Source organism: Micrasema longulum, unplaced genomic scaffold (assembly GCF_059751315.1).
Source record: "Micrasema longulum isolate JH-2025_06_02 unplaced genomic scaffold, ASM5975131v1 h1tg000817l, whole genome shotgun sequence".
Lineage (NCBI taxonomy): Eukaryota > Metazoa > Arthropoda > Insecta > Trichoptera > Brachycentridae > Micrasema > Micrasema longulum.
In genome coordinates this window covers 28,793-48,112 of record NW_028278009.1, presented here as the reverse complement: position 1 = coordinate 48,112, position 19,320 = coordinate 28,793, and the positions used below count along the sequence as shown (strand labels likewise).

The window sequence follows — 19,320 nt, the reverse complement described above, 5'->3', positions numbered from 1 at the left end:
AGGCTCTCGAGACGCAACCTTGACTGTGTATGTTGTTTTATTTATACATTCCTTAAGCGTAAGAAATGAGCGATCAATGATTTGATTCAATCAATTATTTTTTTTAATCATTCATTTGTATTGATAGAAAAATGTGTCTTAAGGTAGAAAAATTTACAGCCAAAATGTGATCAAAGTTATTTTGCAAAAAATCTCAATGAATTTTTTTTCATTTTTCAATGCATAATGTTTATCTTGCCAAATTTGATTAAATTTTGTGCCTTTTTGTGAAACAAACTGTCTATGTAATATTTTTTTGTATTCTAAGAAAACGACAGAGTCGTTGCTAAAAATTATCCAAGAAGCTACGAGCATTTAATTTATTATTCTGTGGTGGGGTAATCGCGGCAACTGGGTAATTTCTAAATTGGCATTTGTGAGTTACCCGCTAAAGACACAAGTAGTGTGTTTTTAGTGGGATACTCAAAAATGCCGATTTTGATGTAACCATTACCCCGCGATACGCATCTCACTATTTTTCTCTTCAGAAATGATTTATTTTGCATATTCAATATGCATCTGTGATTTATTAAGAAATATTTAACCATACCGAAGATTTTCATAGAATCCTCGTGTCGTTTAGGTCGTATTATTTATTTTTCAAAATTATATTTATATAAAAAAAAATTGAATACATTCTAAAATTTATGAAATGTTCATTTTGTCATATTATTTATTATAACATTATAATCTTCCCAGCCTGATCCTTTTTTTCACGTTGGGAGAAAAGAAGAAAAAAATACCCGAAGCATTTTTTTCATCATTGATATAGGAATATGTCTTTCAATAAAGTATCTTCGGGAACAGTTAGCTAAAACCATGATATTAAATAATCACATACTGATACTGGTTAGTACAAATAGTGACGCTATAAATGATCATTTAATAAATTCATATCTCCTTGCAGGCACTTTTTTCTCATAGGATCCACTCGTATGGACACAATGACATTCTTATGTTTTTGGAGTATTTCTCTTCCGATTGGACCGTATTTGTTGGTTTGCGGTAAATCTTGTTTGACTAACATTCCGAGACACTTTCGTGGCCGACTACTTTTTATAGGGACACGAAATCTCCCATCTTAGGCCATCATTTCCCAAATGAGAGACACGATTGCGACGGCATAGCCGGCATAACTGTCAACATGAAAGAAACTAATCTTGCATTTGTTTTCGAGAAATCAGTGGATTTTACGAGCGATCGGATATATTCCAGTAAAATAATTGTTTCCATATTCATAAAATCTATTTAAAAACATTTTTAATACTCTTCATAAATAATTTGAACATATTCCTATATTACTGAATTTAAAAAAAATTATAATTCCTCTATTCAACTCTCAATTATTCAATTTGTATATTAATGCATAATAGATGTCTTAAAACACGATAATACGTTTTAAACTATGCAACGTTTCACCTGCGTTTTTTTTAACATCTAGTAATATAAGTTTACTTTATTTTTATCACTCAGCAGTATTAAAATAGGCTTTTTTTTCAACGTAAAATAATTATACTTTTGAATATTTTTTCACAAAGCTTTTGCGGACTATGTAATAGAGTTATCCAAAATGAAAAATCAAAACATGTCATCTTTTGTACGCCAAAAAAGCAGTATGTTCCCGTAATTTATATTTACGTTTTTTCTCCCATTTTTCTATTCATATTTCTACTAGGCAAGCCTGTGTAGAAAGAGACACGCGGTATGCCATTTCTAAGCTTTTAATATTGAATGGATTCGTTTTAAAACTAGCTTAGCCTAATGATAGCATTTTCAAGCTATCAAATCCAAATTATGGTCCATATTTGGCGTACATGCGAAAAAGACTACACATTTCACTATTGAATAATTAAATTACATTTTTTGCTTCTTATTTTCAGCTAATTCTCAATTATTTTTTACAACTATACACCAACATAAGATACAAATTAAAAATACAAATTTCAAGATTAATATAATGTGTTAATGAAAATAAATAATTAAAAAAATAGAAAATATATAAATACGATATTCACAATAATAATTTCAGATAAATGTAATTATCGGTGTTTCCCTTATTAGAAATATTGTTATTTTAATATATAAATAAGTGTGTTAGAAATAATTTCTTTATGGTTTTTTTTGCAGTTGATTTTTCCTACATTGTACAAATTACAATAAATATAATTGTGATTTAAAACATCCCCAAAGACAGTTGAAACTGACGTCATTATCACTACATACTTAGTGAACAAAATATATTATTTGATCTTTTATGTAAAAAATATTCTTGCATTATGGTCAATTATGCAGAAATGCCATACATTTTGTCAATGGATTTAATGTTATTTTTTTCTTTCCTTATTACAATGAATAAGAAATCTTTTCACTACCTAAAATAAGTTTTTTTTTCTTGGACTTGATGACGAAACAAACAGTTCATTTAAAGAACAGGCTCTTGAAAGAACTAGGCTTCGAGAGCAAGAACTAACTTACGGGGACCTGTCACAACAGGCCTACTCAGGTCACAGTGACGTCGGGAGCTTATTAAGCACTGACCCATACACGAGAATGAAAAGCAGTAAAGTTAAATTCAGATGAAGGCCTCATTCTAAAAACATGAAATGTCCGCATTATTATTCCCCGTCTATGAGTTCTACGATCCCGACGATCTTATTTAATATTTATAGAATTTTCAATTTCTATACAGTGCACTTGAAGTACATCTATGATTTTATTTCATCTATGATTTTATTTCATCAAAAGACATAAAAACAGCAATGAAACCTTTGTATTCAGTTTAAACACTCCCGAAAAATTTTTGATTTGTGACATTTAAGTTTTTTAAAATGAAGTCTTCAAAATTCGCAGTTTAAAATTGACATTTTACAAAGTAACTCGTTTATTGACAATTTTTTTTTAGTATCAGTGAAACCGATAGGAAGACCTTCAGTCTTTAAAATGATTCTCGGGTATGTGAAGAGAGTGCTTTCACTGTGACTCGTTAATAGCTGATCAGGGCTCGATATTTGCAATTTTTCTCATACAAAATACCTACAGCTAGGTAACAGATATTTTTGGATTATTTTTCAACTGTCTGTATTAATTTTAATAATTGATATTCTGTATTTTTTATTCCACAGTCGGTTTTCGGCTGTCTTTGGCGTGTTACATCAAGCCGCTTATCGTATTTCCGTATTTCCTACCTAGTTTTAGTACAATACGCGTATAACGTTCCCACTGCTACGATTTAATCTATATAATTATATTTTTATTATTACGACTACTTTAATTTCCAAATACGTTGGTGGCGCTCGGCGAATTCGGAAGAGAATACCTTTATTTATTTTTTACGTTACGTCTTTGTTTGGGGCGCGAGATTCGTGGCCAACTGTCGATTCGGCGAATCCGCACTCTGCCAATCGTTTTTTCCTTTGTTAGCTGCAAAATGAAGATATAATTTTGAGTGAGAAATGCATAGCTTGAAAAGAGAGCGCCTCCAATATACCACATAATATGTATTAAAGCGCAGAGTAAAGCTTAACATTGAAGGGGCGGTGATTTTCTTTTCATTTTCTATGACTCTCCTTTTAAGTTGAAAAATCATTTCAAAGGGTATTTTCACAATGGAATAATTGTTTGTCTGCTGCTCGTGGCTCTCCGTTCTGTATAGCCCGGGATGATCGTCTTCGGCGCGCTCCTTAGCGTCTGGGGGTCTCTGGTGTTCCGCGACCACTACTCGTGTCAACCTGGCTCGGTTGGGGCTGTTTGTGTTGCCACCCTGCCGGCAATCCCCGTTTTTCCGCTGTGTCACCAGATGTTAAAAGGTACAGCTCCTGGCCCAGCAGCTTCTTCACCTGTATCCTGTCCCATATTCCGCGTTGTAACATCGCAGCTTCCAAATCTAGACCTGTGTCGGCTGTCTTTTGCCCTGCCGCGACCCTCAATTCATAATGTAAAATTTATGTGTCTTATGTAAAAAAATACATTTTTTTGAATTTGCGAAATTTTCCACTCATGCCTTCAGTTCATTTATTAACTTTATAAATCGCATTTTGCTACAAACTGTATGGACGTTTGTTATTCCAGCTTCTCATATTGTAAAAATACAAGTCATTGTATCAAAATTAGCGTGAATAATATGTACGTGTGGTATATTGCAAGCATTCGAGGTAAATAATTTATTGTTTTGTTATATATTGTCTATTGATAAATATTTATATTTGTGTAAAAATGAAATATAATTATCGTGTACAAATAGTATTTCTAAATATAAATATATCCAAATGTGTGCCGTTGTAGTGTTACTGATTGAGATCAAGTATGGATATAGAATAGATCGTCGATCTTCATGTGTTCTAGTGATGGCGTTCTAATTTTAATCCACTTGTGTTTTCTGTAATTTAAATAAAAAAACACTCGTATTTTCTGTAGTTTAAACAATATCCACTTGTGTTTTCTGTAATTTAAACAAAAAACAGTTGTATTTTCTGTAATTTAAACAATATCCACTTGTGTTTTCTGTAATTTAAACAATAATCACTTGTGTTTTCTGTAATTTAAACAATAATCACTTGTGTTTTCTGTAATTTAAACCAAAAACACTAGTATTTTCTGTAATTTAAACAAAAAACTCTCGTATTTTCCCTTAATTTACATAAAATCTATGTGTATTTCTTCTGATCCAAATTGACTTAAATGCACTAGTATTTTCTGCAATTTAAAACACATGTTTATTCTTGATCCTCTGGATTTAATTATAAAATCAAATTATTTATGAATTAAACAAAACTTTCGATTCATATATCTTAAAATCTAAGATATTTAAATTTAGTATTTCAAACCATATGTTACAAATCTACCCCTCCTGTGTAATATTTAAGTGTTACAACACTAAAATAATTTGTGAGTCAAAGTTCAGTGAAACCAAGTCAATTTTAAAACAAATTAAATGAAAATACATTCAATGGTTTCGTTGTAAAAAAAACAGAAATATAAAATATTTTGTTGTTAAATTATTCTGCATTTTGTATTAGTCTTTTTCAATTAATTTAGGCGTCATCACTTTACGAATTTATGTTACTTTTTATAAGTCGATGCACACTGTACAAAACATGAACAGAACAAATAGCAATTTTTCATCATCATTCTCCTTTCCGCTCCCAGTGGTGCGCACGGCACTGCATTTGTCCAGTCGAGGTCCAGTCGAGGAACAATGAAATATTGCAGCTCAAACAACCTTTAAAGTAAATCTGGGACCTCGATACACAAACTACACAACGAAGCAGACTTATTTCTACTAGATCCCGACTTGGAATTTTCACCTGAGAGCAGCCATCGAGTCGAAAACATTCATCCGGGGTTATGGTTCTCTTTCACGCGCAACTGTATTTTTCATCCCCCTGGACACAGAATAATACAAAATAAATTATATTTTAGCTGTAAAAAAACAAAGATAAGGAAGAGGAGAGGTATCGTGCTGCATTTTGCATTTTAATTGTTAATATCCATATGTTCGTACTATTTAAGAGTCCTCCTCTCTGGGATGTCCTATTCTGAGGACTTATTTTTCAATAATGAATTATCATATTGACCATTGGAGAGTCCTCACTGGGATAACTTATTCTGAGGACTGTTCATTGTTTTTATTTGTTCACATGTCAATATGAAAATAATATATATTTGCTAATTTGCTCCAGCCAGCCTTCAGAATTGATTAGTTTGTCATAGTACGGTTTGTGGTCAGACTTAAACATGCAAATTCTAACAAAATGTTTTCTTGTACAGTATGCACCGACTTTCAGTATACAACCAAATGCCGGGAGGAAAGAGCGTAGAAACATTCTGCCGTTCTGTGATAAAATTATGCAGCTCTCATTTCTTTCACCGTTTTCTTTTGTTATTTTTGTTTCATGCCACCCGCACGTACATCTCTGCGTGTGTGCGTGATTTATGTGTGTAAGTAAATACAAACATACTCGTTGGTAACCTAAGTGTCATCTCATAGTAACGCAAAAAATATGTCATTGGCTATGAGTGTCATCTCATGGTAACGCAAAAAATATGCCATTGACCACGAGTGTCATCTCATGGTAACGCAAAAAATATGTCATTGACCACAAGTGTCATCTCATAGTAACGCAAAAAATATGTCATTTACCACGTCATCTCATGAAAATGCAAAAAATAATTCATTGACCACGAGTGTCATCTCATGGTAACGCAAAAAATATGTCATTGACTATGAGTGTCATCTCATGGTAACGCAAAAAATATGCCATTGACCACGAGTGTCATCTCATGGTAATGCAAAAAATATGTCATTGACTACGAGTGTCATCTCATGGTAACACAAAAAATATGTCGTTTACCACCAGTGTCATATCATGGTAATGCAAAAAATTCACGATCATCATCTCAAGATAACCCTAAAAAATATATTGATGACTTCTAGCTTCATTTCATGGTGACGTTAATAATATGCCGTTGACCGCCACCTTCATTTTTTTGTGTCTAGAAAATATGTCAGTGACTACAAGTTTAGTGTCACCTCATGGTAACATAAAAAAATCGTTGACACCACAAGTGTCATCTCATGGTAACGTCAAAAAGCATAATCTCATTAAGGCTCTTATATACACATAGCTCGTGTGGCGTTCAAAGTGGCCGTTTTTGGCATTATTCATTTGAAATGGAAGTTGACATTTCAATCCTAATGGAAATATCTACCGAATGTCACTGTGGTATTTTTTAATAAACTTTTGTACAAGTGTTGCATTAAAATAGTGTAGAATAAAGCTACGTATATCGCAAAGTTAATAGTAATTGTTGTTTGAGTTGATTTTCACAGAACCACAGAAAAAAAGGCATTCATAATTAATCACTTTTTTGTTAGTACAAATTAATGCACATTTTTTGTAGATTACCTAAAAAAGATATCACCGCTCGCCGCTGACAGATAGGCATATAAACGTCTCACGTCAAAAACGTATACGCATTCATCAAACGGGCATCGAGCATGTTTGTATTTATTTTCAAAATATAGTTATTTATTTATTGTGAAATAATCCCGAATCGTCAGCGCCACCACAAAACTACTACTAATATTATAAAATATGTTAACCAGATTCACTATATTATTCTAAAGTTACATAATATGTACATTGCATTATTAAAATAATATTTACATAGTGAAATAAACATAGGTTCTAGTAGGATTTTAAATTCTAACAAAAAGTTATCAGGAGTTATTTAAAAGTTGTAATTTGTGATTGTACATTCATCAATTAATAATGAAATATTCATTACGTAAAGAAACGAATTAAAAATGCATCCGTAAAAAATATGTGTTATTTGGAAAAAGAATCTAGCGTAGATGTGTATTTCGATCGCCCAAAACTTTCATTGCAAATGGCTCCGACAAGATGACACGAGACAAGAGAACTAGATGTCTTGTGAAGTAGGCAAGTGTGGTTAAGGCTAAGAGAGGCACCCACAGTACGTGGCGCTGCCAATGGATTTTTCTTTACTTCTTGACGGTTGTTACGATGCTGCTGTGTATGTTGTCTAATTCCTTCAGACGCCTGTCACAACAATCATCATCATTCCCCTTCTCGCACCTAGTGGCGCATAGGGCACTGTATCAGTAAACCAAATGCAGCATATTTCAATTCGGTTCGGCTGTATGAAAGCGAGGTGATCAGTCCTGCAATTAAGGTGCCTGTCCAGTAACAACGAAATATTGCAGTTTCTACAACCTTTTAAATCAATATTTCACATCCATCCTACCAAGAATCCAGGACCTCAAGAATGGAAGGCGTAGTCGGTACATACCAATGGTTACTTAATCAGGCGAACTTGTCTCCATTCGATTTCCTGTCAGGATTTTCAGCTGAGAGCAGCCATCGATTCGAAAACACTTGTTCAAGGGTCTGATTATATTTCACATACAGAACTGTATTCTTCATCTGCCTGGACACAAAGCAAATGATTAAATAGATTTTTAACAAATTCGATTAAAAAGTGATTGAAATACGCAGCGGGTGTACAAATCAGTGTCCCATGCACCATTAGGTGTGAGTAAGGGTAAAAACAAGAAAATATGGCACAATAATTGGCAAAAGACAACGGTGGATTGAATTGAATATGCTGGTAATCGTCAACGTAAATAGTGACATTCCTGCCTCAGTCCAGGGGCTTCTGGTGAGGCTGCTTCAAATATATGGTACTTTTGAACGCCAAATACAGCCTATCTCGATCATCTGTTACATCGCTTGTTCTCCAAGTGGGCGATAACGCTCATGTGGGCGCTGAAGGCCTTCAGGGGGGTGGTAGAAAGTCTACAAAAAGGATTCTCAGGGCTTTTTCCTGAGTGTACCCATCGAGTCGAAGCACTCTTCTGAGATTCTAGTTCTGTTTCGCACATAACACATGTAATTAAGATTTATCTTCTATGGTACATCCGCCATTTCTATCCATTGCTGGATTTTCCTCCCCCATACTCCTCTATACATTCTTGTATCGCACTTTCTGCATTCAGCCACCAGAAATTCTATTAATTTCGTCCGACTTGCGGTAGATCTCCGTGTACTCGTTTCGTCTTGGCAAGGTCTCTCCACTCGACTACCCCTTAGGTCCGTCTTTGGTCTTTTAATTCGGCAACATGTCCCTCAAATGGCCACTTAAACTTAGGCACCATTCTGGCGATGTCCGTTGTTTTCAATCTTTAAAATGGGGGTCGGTGTTATATAAGCTCCTGACATCACTGCGGCCTGTGAAGATCTATTGTAGCGGGCCACCGCGAATAGTTCTCGCCCTCCAAGTCCTGATCCGTAAATATCGGGCTAGGGGCCAGCTCTTTAACATCCAGTGGTTTGTCGAGGATGCAGCTTCTTTAATGATGTAAAGCGCCACATTCCTATAGAATGTGTATAGGTGTTTCCTCATCTGCACTGCATAATCTACATCTAGAAGTTTGGGAAAGGTTCATTCTAGTGCGGTGTTTGTTCAATCTGCAGTGCCCTGGGCAAGCTCAAGTGATAACCCTCACTTGATGAGGCTGAGCTTTGTTAGGTCAAAAACAACGTCTGTTACTCCTGATCTACTACATATCTCAGTGTTTCTCATCTGGTCTGAAAGTTTCATATGTAGCGTGGCTCTTTTATGCTTTTTCTGTGCTACACAGAGAGACAATATTGGAAGTACACATCGGTCAAACCTTCTGCGACTTGGAATGTTGTCGTCGAAGAACTTCCTCTATTCCACCCAAGACCGATCCTCTGAAGCCATCGGATCTCTGGAGAGTAAAATGTTGCCGAGATGCCAAAAGAAAGTGGGACGATACATCTACGCTGGATAAAAAAAACTGTCTATTGCCGATTTTTCGATCGAAATTGTTTATGAATTTTATCAGATTTGAAATTCGAAGTATCGATGTGTATTTTAAAGTTATTTTCGGTCTAAATTCAGCTACGGAATACCTAATGTTTTGTTGATAATCTTAATTCATAGTCGTTACATATAAAAAACATATATTTATTGAAAAGATCTTAGTGTTGTATGTCTCTATTAATATTTACACCAGAATTGATTCTTATAAATAATCATTCTTCTACCAATTTGAACCTAACGTGAATATATTTGGATAAGTCGTAAAAACGCAACTGTATTGAATGAGTTAAATGAGAAATAAATTCATATTAAATATTTTATGAATGCAGAAATGAGTTTAAAGATCTATTTACATTCTATTTTATTCGTTCAAAAAACGGAGTCTCAAAACTCATTGTACAAGGGTTTAAAACTGTAAATAAGTTACCTGAAGAACTAAATGAAACGGAAAGTCTTAACATCATTCACATCAAAGAAAAATTATATTTCCTTGATAATTTTTTATATTAAATGAAATTAACATATTATGTAAATAAAACATAAATAAATATCAACAAATTGCAATAGGGATGAAGAACATTTTAGAGAAGGGAATATGGAAGTCTAGGCATTTACAGGGCTTATTACCTGTCATTATAGAAATATGGATGTTTAAACACAGGCAAAATGATGAATGTTACATAGTTTATAAAGTGGCCACTTAAACCAGCCAATGACAGGTCATAAGCCCTTTAATGCCTAGACTTCGATATTTACTTTTCTAAAATGTCCTACATCCCTGTTGTAATTTGTTCATCGTAATGACTCCCTAAGGGGTGAAATCCAGTATTTTGTCTACAAACATTTGAACAAACTCAAAATATTGTCACGAATAAATAAGTTATTAAGATATTACGACATAGATGAGATTGTAATGTGGAGTTATGGGCTTATAACCTGTCAACTTTACGCACTGTATAACATTTACCATTCTGTCTATGTTTAGATATCCATAATTCTTTCTCAAAAATATTCTCTGTCTGTTTTTAAATATGTCAGTCTTGATAACTCCTTGAGCGGTGAAATCCAGCCCTTTTCTACAAACATTTGGACAAACTCAAAATATTGTCTTGTTTATGTGTTTTCCTACAATTATTTTACTTCTCAACTCATCCGTAATTCCTGACTTAACACAGATTTTATTTCCAGCAAGTCGGGACACGAATACGAAAGCAGATTCGTGTATTTATCGTAAATAACTGTAAATAAAATGTAATGTGGAATTGGGAAAAACGTTTACGAAAGTAGGTTGGATGCTGTCAAATGCGATCTCTCAGGCGAATGTGTGTTAAACGGTGTATGATGGGTGCGCAAATGTCGAGATCCGCGCATTATGCAAGGCTGAGACGAGCAGAATCAAGAAAGGGGCGCTGCGTTGGTTTGGACATGTAAGGCAAATGGACAGCTAAAGAACGGTTAAAAGGATCTACGGTGCGAGTGGTGATGGATGCAATAAATCAGGAAGACCGAGAAAGATATGGCACGATCAAATCCAACAAATACCCGGGGATGGACATGTTAAGAGTAGGCATAATCGGCGTGCGTGCATGAGAAGATGTGTGAATATAGAGGAAGCGAGGTCTGTATGCAATTATAACGGACTCAGTATTGATGTAGACATTTTTAACTGCACGTTGCATTTGTACAGAAAATTTCTTCATGGGGTCGATTATTTGGGATAGTTGCTGAATGTACATCTTGAGTGGTTTATGCTATGCATATGTGCCGCATGTAATGTATATGTTTGTGTATGTTTTATATGTGCGTTCATGTGTGTGCGTGGATGGCTCGGAGTGTACATTCGGTATTTTTATTTATTTTAATTTATTACCTCCATGGAAAACGCAAATGTCAACAATTATCTTTTTTTCACTTAAAATTCTTATTTATTTTTTATTTTTGTCACATTTAATGTTTATATCTTTTTAATTTATGAAAACTTAATTGGTCTTTTTATGTTAAAAAATTGTTGTTTTTAATACTGATTTTGTATGACTGTATGTTTTCTAAATAAAATAAAATAATAAAATAATAATAATAGAGCGATATGGCATTCTATGCATATTGTTTGTCGTTGTTGTTGCTGTTGTTCTAACTGAAAAAAAATTATAATAATATTTTTGGTGTAAATATTTCTAGGGACATTTTGAAGCTTGGAATTCCGAATAGTATCGATAAAGCTAAGTCTGATAGTTTGCTGGGCGGCGTAGAACCTTGTAATGAGTTCTCTATTATTTTAACAATTTTCCTCCGCGAATGAAGTTACGCAACGGTTTGACAGGGGGCCGGAGTTTTAAGTTTAACGGGAAACGGACGGGAAGAGTTATCGAGTGTTACAGACGCTAAACTCCAGACGGACAGTTAACCACGGACGGAAAAGTAATCTAACATTAGAAATGTTTGTAATTCGATGTTACGTAATACAATAGATTCGCAATCTTTCGAAGTTATAGCGTAGATGTTTCGCTGTGAGGTCGAATGACCAACCGAAATAGTGTCTGTCTTAAAAAATATAACTAAATTTTGGAATTGAATTCGCTAAAAATTCAATCGAAATTATTGCTCCCGAACAGTGAACAATTTTTCGCTTCAAATGTCAGGAGAAATAAATTAAAAAACATTAGTAATTATGTCGCGGGAGCGATAAATTGAATAGTCCGGCCCTGTTCTACGTCTCTACATATAAACATGCAGAGTCGAATCAGTGTATTGGCTATGGTAAGCTCCTCTAGATTCTATAGCATATGTAGAAAAAAAAATCAGTATGCGATAGTGTCTAGATTTGAAAAAATGGCTGCGCGCGCGTCAAACAAATTTTAAACTCGACTTAATAATCACTTGAAAATTTCACTCAAATATCTGTCTTAGCATTTAGGAATATTTTCGACCAAATTTTATATTATATTTTTAACACTGATTATAAAAAATGAAATGTACACCACCCTAGGATGTCAACGATTTAAATAGAAATTGTAAAATAATAAAAATCGAAATGTGTTACAGTCGACTATACGTCTACCGGTTTCGGGACAGCACCCTTTTCTCGAAGAATGTTTTTTTTATGTGTGTCCAATTACTGAAAATGGCAGATTATAGTACATACATAAAAAATATGGTAAAATTTAAAACAGATGTTAATTCGGGTTGTGGTCCTGTGGCTAGTGTCTCGGACTCACGGACCGAAGGTCCGTGGTTCGAATCCCACTCTACCCTAACTTGATTCCATTTTCTAATAGTGAGTTATTTACAACTCGTTGAAAATGGCCCTCAAAATTAAATATTTGGGTAAATCATAAGAACGCAAATATTTCTTTTAAAAAAAAAAAAATGTTTAGTAAAAGTAGTTTTTGTTGAGGAATTTGTATTCTACCGTAACTTGACACATATTTTCCTTTCAATTATTTACAACTATCAGAAAGATGCTAAAAATTTTTAAAGTATGCAAAGTAAGTTGATTTATTCTAGGGTGGTAACAGCCGATTTTGTATCCGAGCGCGGTCGGGAGAAAATAATTTTCGAAGTTGTAACGGTGGATAGGATACGAATTGACACGAATTGATGACAATGTTCGCGCACACGTGCGTATAAAAAAAATAATTGTGAAAGATTTGATAATATGAAGGTGTAGGTTAATGATACCACTTAAGTTAGTTGTTAGTTTTATTGTCTTAAAAGAAAACAATTTTATGATTAATAGTAACGGTAAACAATTATAGAAGAAAGATATCGTTGTGTTATTCACTTATTCTCGATTCTCGACCAATTGTAAAAAGGAAACAAACATACGGCTCACTTGCGATTATTCTGAATGGGAAATAGGCAAATGCAACACTGGAAAATAACGCCTTTTAATATTTATTAATGATTCGTCATATTCACAAATTTGACTGCTATCAATGTTGTTTAATTAATAGATATGTTATTCGTATACTCTAGTCCTTAAAATAAAGCTTGATTAGAATGACATTTGTCAGCAAAAGTGACGACATAACTTTGTAGTAACGTATAAGGAGTTATTTATATTGACTCGCGAAAAATCATTTGTATCTGGCATGTTAATTTATTTTTTTAATATAATGCTTGACACATAAATACATAAAATCAGCTTTAAAACTAAAAAAAAACTAAAATAAACCTAATTATTAACGATGTTCTTACAAGGTTACATCATTTTGCAAAAACGTTAGAGATGGACAAATTGATCAATGTAAATTGATTGAATAAAAAGTATAAATGTCTTATTTTTTGGTGAATAATTGTGTTAAACACACTATAATAGGCTTGTTTTTATGTTTTTATATCAATTATTGGAAACAGAGTTTCATGTTTGCATGAAAAAACTGATAAAATCGATTTGATCAGTGATCAGTAATTTCCCATCATCAGTTTGACAGCTGTCATTTTAATCAAGCTATATTTTAAGGACTATAGCTACATCCAAGATGTAGCAAATATCGCATTGCCTTTGACGATTTGAAACAAAATGTGAAAGATAACGAAACACATGCGAATATTCACGCGAGGAGATATTCATCGTCGTCGGTTCCCCTTGACGTTGGCGATCACTGCAGCGAAAACATGACCTGCGCTACTTTTATATTCCGCAGTCGGGACGACCGCCTGTTGATATACTCGCTGTACAGTGTCCTGGGGAGAGATGACCCGAGTTGTTTCCCATTGCCTTCTCTGGTGAATTTTTCTGTCGGAGTTACCTTCCCTTAGCTGGTCGGTTCTAGTTTGGAGGCGCCGGAAACTCACCTTACATCCTCCCGTTATCTGCTATGATCACGCGCTTACGAGTCGGACTAAACGGTAGTGTTGCCGGTGGAATAAAACTGGGCGTTCGCAGCATTTAATAGAATCACATCCTCTATCTTACTTGCTTAAATTTATCAAGTTATCGCTTATTTCATATCTTAATTCAATTTTTGTTTCTTTTGTATTAATTTAAAACAAAAGAATGAGAATTCGTTCTAGAAGTGTGGATTCATTTGTCTTATTTTCATTCAGAATAATCGTTCCCGAGCGGTGGACACTAATATTGTCTTGTATTTCATTGGATATCGTAATTTCATCCGCGTCAATGTGATTTTTTAAATCCATAAATTCAAATACGTATAACTATTTTTTTTTCAAATACAGTTTTAATTTTTTCCTAAGTTTTAATCTTAACGCTTAGATAACATGTTTAAATAATTATATATATATATGTATTTAAAAATGTGATAGGATTTTGGAAATTGGCGATGTTTGAACCGGGCGGACATGTAGGAAGGTGACATTAGGAATGACGGGATTGCCAGAGTAAATAAATATGTAAAACTTTTATAATTATAATATTCAGCAAGAAATTTAACTCAATTATACGTCTCCAAAACATAACTTTAATTATTTTAGAAGATTTCTTTAATCACAAAATATCTTCTGAAGTCGACAGCTTCTAACCGCACATTACTTGTCTATGTTCTATTTTCAAACAGCAGCGAGCTGCGCTTTATTATCTGAGCGAGCTGAGGTAGTTTATTACTATCAAAATGAGCTTGTTTAGTGGTCTTTTGAAGAAAAAAAAATTTGTTAATAGACCATCAAATTAAGCCAAAAAAATTTTTTTTATCTATTATCAGCGCTATGATTTTTTAAACTTTTGAAATTACTCCTCCTGTGACGTCTCAAGTTCTCTACGGTGAGTTCTGTTGATTGGTGAATCGGCTTTTCGTCACCATCAGTTGATTCACAAGAACTCGTTATTCAAAGTAGTTAATTTTTATTAAAAATAATTTTTATTAATTTTTAAAAATCTATAATTTTTTACAAAGTTTGGCATTCAAATCATTTTTTATATCCAATTTCCCGTAGCATTGAACTTTCTTATTGAATTTTTAAAATGTTTTCCGGAACATGAAAACTATACAAACATTAAATTATACAAAAAAAAACCCATTTTGTATGTGGATGCCTATTTCGCCGTCAATTACAAATTAGTATGCCAATCTAAAAGCCTGTTAAAAAAAACACAGATTTCTTGCGGTTAGCGTGACAAGTATAAATTAAAGTTTGTTATGAATAGTTGAGTTAGTACAATTGGGTATTCTCATAAATGGGGATTTTTACAAATCTAATGATGTAACTACCAATGCACGAAAAACAAGTTGATTTTCAATTTAAAAAATGGGTACATACAAAACGGCTCGCAGTTCACGTCACTTTAACGTCATACGTCACGCCCACCTTCTATCACTTCAGCACTTCTAAAAAACATCGTGTAAAGGTGAGCGCCCATATTTCACATAGGACGAATCGTATCAAACGTATTTTAGAATTTCTTCTTTAGTAGGTTATACAAGTGTGGTACGTCCTATACGGATCAGTGAACGCATTTATATGACTGACTATACAAACAATTCTAGAATCCTGATACGATTCGATTTGATTTGTTTGTCCTGTAGAGCGCGAAATGTCTCATTTTCGGGTGATTCAAAATGCACATTTGAAACCTTTATAGAAACCAACAGCGCACGGAAAAAATAATACCTTTGCCATTGTAATTTTTTGTTTATTTAAAAATAATATTAATAAAAAACACATAAATATAAATAAATCACTAGACTTCGTCATAAAAATAATTCGCTCTCTGGCAATCCTGTTCGAACCAGTCAAAATATAAAATATCGGCGCGACTGAGACAAAGCATTCATATGAATATTTATTCACACATTTTTCATTAAAATTATATGTATTAACATTAAAAAAATCTACTGCCAATATTATTTAAGATTGTTGTAAAATTAATCGTAATATCTTATAATTTTTTCTCTATGATTTTGGATTAGGAAGTGAAAGACGGAATGAGTCTTTTGACATGATAATATTATAAAATAATTATTCTCGAAATAAAGCAACATTTTTATTTATTTATTAGAACCATATAACTTGGCCTAGGTTGATAAATAAGAAGGTGGATGCATTTTTAGAGATAGACTGTGTGTATATGAAATATGGATGTTTGCCTAAACATTCCTCTTTCCACATCCAGCCTGAGAGCGGCCGTCGAGTCGAAAACACTCGTGCAGGGTTCTGGTTCTATTCTACGCGCAGAACTGTACTCTCATCCGCTCGGAGACAGTAAATAACCAAAATTTCATAATACCTTCTTAAAGAGGTTTTACGTCTTTATTATCAGAATATAAACCCATTTCAAATTTTGTAGAAACACATTGATTTTTTGTCAAAGTTTTCAATTTGATTGTTATTTAAAAGTGAACTGCATCCACATTTATTTGAATTTAATTTAACGAGAAATCTAGACCAGTTATATGAACTAAAATAAACAAATGTTGCTTTTTGCATCACACTTCTCAAACTGATTGAGTTCATTTGTGATATGGTCAAATTGATAACTGGTGTATGCATAATTTTTCGTAAGACAATTTATTGATCTGACATCATATTTATTCAATTGACTAATTCTTCTGTCTAACAAACAATGCCAAACTCAATTTTTACTATGGATAACTTATACATAGCCATTTTTGTAATGTTATGTCTCAATTGAATTATTTACATGGTTTTAACACTTTTTTTGTTTAAAATTTTTATAACACTAATTTTCAAATGCTAATGTCCCGACGAAGGGGAGATAATTGTTTCTAAAAGCTCGCATGGAAACAACACATTTTATTATTTTAAATGGGGGCCAGTGCGAAACAAACTCCTGACGTCACTACGACTTGTGTGGATCGTGATAAATTAATTCTCGTCCTCCAAGCCTAACCTTTTAAAGATAATTGAGAGCGAGTGGTTTCGTATCTATCGCTTAATCTCTTCCTTCAAACCCAAGTCCTTTAAGCATCAGACTATTAGGAAGGGGGCGAGTGCTCTCACATCTTCGGTTTGACCAATGGTCCCCCGAAGATGCGGCTTCTTTCATGATATAAAGCATCACATTCGCATAACATGTGTAAAGGTGTTTTATTATCTGCACTGTAGAACCTACATCGAGAAGTTTCAGAGAGATCATTCTACATTGCCCTGTAAGGGCTGTTATAACCCTCATTAGGTCGAAAGCAAACCATTGGGAGTACTCCTTCAATGACCGCAATGTGCTGACCTAGTGCTTTTTGCCAGAGCGTTACACTCTGCTTTGGTCAATCTTGACTACAACGCAAAAGTTCAAAACGTTAAAGAGAGATATATGTTTATATGGGGAGATCACCTCGAAACCTGTTGACAAGTATTTAAAGCCACCTGTGTTAAACAAAATTGTAAATATTTAAAAGTGTAATACAATTTTTTTAAGATTTAAAACTTGACTCGAAATTTCTTATGTTAAAATTGTGCGTACGTCAATTGTCAAAAATCTCAACATTTTAAAATTGGCGATTGAAACAACTCCAAAATGACCAGCCCCGTCACTTACTGAAAAGGGACGGGAATATACACGTTTGTAAATGAATACTTGCATACTATTCTCCCCTCCCTTGTTAGCAAGTGCCTGGTTCTCTGTGCCAACTGAACCTACGGTGGGTTCGGTCCGGCTCTGAATTTAACTATCTTAATTTATTTTAGTTTTTTCTATTATTGTAGATGTTTGCACTGTAGTCAAGTAGCGTCAGATGTACTTTAAGATTGTTTGTTTTTTCTCTAATTTTTGTATGTAAGTCGACCAAAATGGCGGTACATAATATTGAATGTAATACCAGTTCTGTAATTTCTTTGTCGTAAATAATTTTGTTTTTATTTAACCTAAAGTATATTATTCACATATCAATATTTCTTTTAACGATTAAGAAAAATCATTTTTACAGATAATTGTAGTTTTTAATATGAATTTTTCGATTGTAATAGTATGCCAAATTTGTTCTAAATTTATTGTTATAGAGATGGTTAGGTGTGTGTGTCTTCGAATGCCTGGCCGTAGTGGCGAAGCGTTTGCGGCGCGGGCGCGGGGAACCCGAACATATGGTAACGAGTGTAGTGTCCATGGTGAGCACACTGGCGCCCTCGCCGTGCCGCAAACGCTTCGCCATTAGGCCAAGCGCTGAGTGTTACCCTTTAAATTATAAAGGATTGGTTTCATAAATATAATATGTCATTATACAACAAATAACCTGTTGGTTTGAATAATTTGGCCGGTGGAGGAGTGGTAACAGTTCTGGTTCTCCCAATCGGACTTGTTTCTTCCGGTTTACTAACAAGCTAACATACCATATCGCCGTCAGAATTGGGAGGATTAGATTGAGGGTGACAGTCCCGTTAATGCATCTTCTTTTGTGATATAAAGCATCACATTCACATAGAATGTGTGTAGGTGTTTCATCATCTGCGGTGCATTAATTATTTAGTGCTCTGTGAGGGCTTTAGTGAAACCCTCATAGAGCTTTGACCATTACCTAAATAGTTGTATGCAAATTTTAGCAGCAAACTCTGGTTTTATGATCTCTAGTTTTACTCAATTCATGGTGCAAATTATATCACATATTTTTTAATATGCTTAAATGCCTTCAGAAAAAAACCCCTTAATGTCATTCTTCAAATGATTGTATGTAACGCACTGCATTTGAACACGATAACGTCGATTCATGCGCCAGTCCAGAAACAATGAAATATTGCCGCGGGGAACAACCTTTTGAATCGATATTTCATGTCGACCTTACCAGAAGTCGAACCGGGACAGCGTCGTAGGTAAACGCACCAATCACTACGCAACGTGGTTTAGCAAATAACACTGCTAAAGTTATTTTTACAGGACGATGAAAAAACTGCTTATTTTTTAATTAGGCTCCGCTAAAGTACGCCTTGAAATGTGTTAAAATAAAATTGTGGGGTAATTACTACAGTGGTCTCTCGGTAATCTGGCAGATAGCCGGATTAATG

The 19,320-nt window shown here is 33.9% G+C and overlaps 1 protein-coding gene and 2 long non-coding RNA genes across 3 annotated transcripts in view; all 3 read left to right on the top strand.

Moving 5' to 3' along the window:
- Pur-alpha (Purine-rich binding protein-alpha) overlaps nucleotides 1-19,320 on the top strand; it is a 55,800-nt gene that overhangs the window by 26,613 nt on the left and 9,867 nt on the right. The window lies entirely within an intron of this gene.
- On the top strand, nucleotides 5,025-7,335 carry LOC148278873 (uncharacterized). Its single transcript, XR_015823050.1, has 2 exons — nucleotides 5,025-6,097; nucleotides 6,353-7,335. It is a non-coding gene; the product is annotated as an uncharacterized LOC148278873 (long non-coding RNA).
- LOC148278872 (uncharacterized) lies at nucleotides 10,052-12,568 on the top strand. Its single transcript, XR_015823049.1, has 2 exons — nucleotides 10,052-11,052; nucleotides 11,489-12,568. It is a non-coding gene; the product is annotated as an uncharacterized LOC148278872 (long non-coding RNA).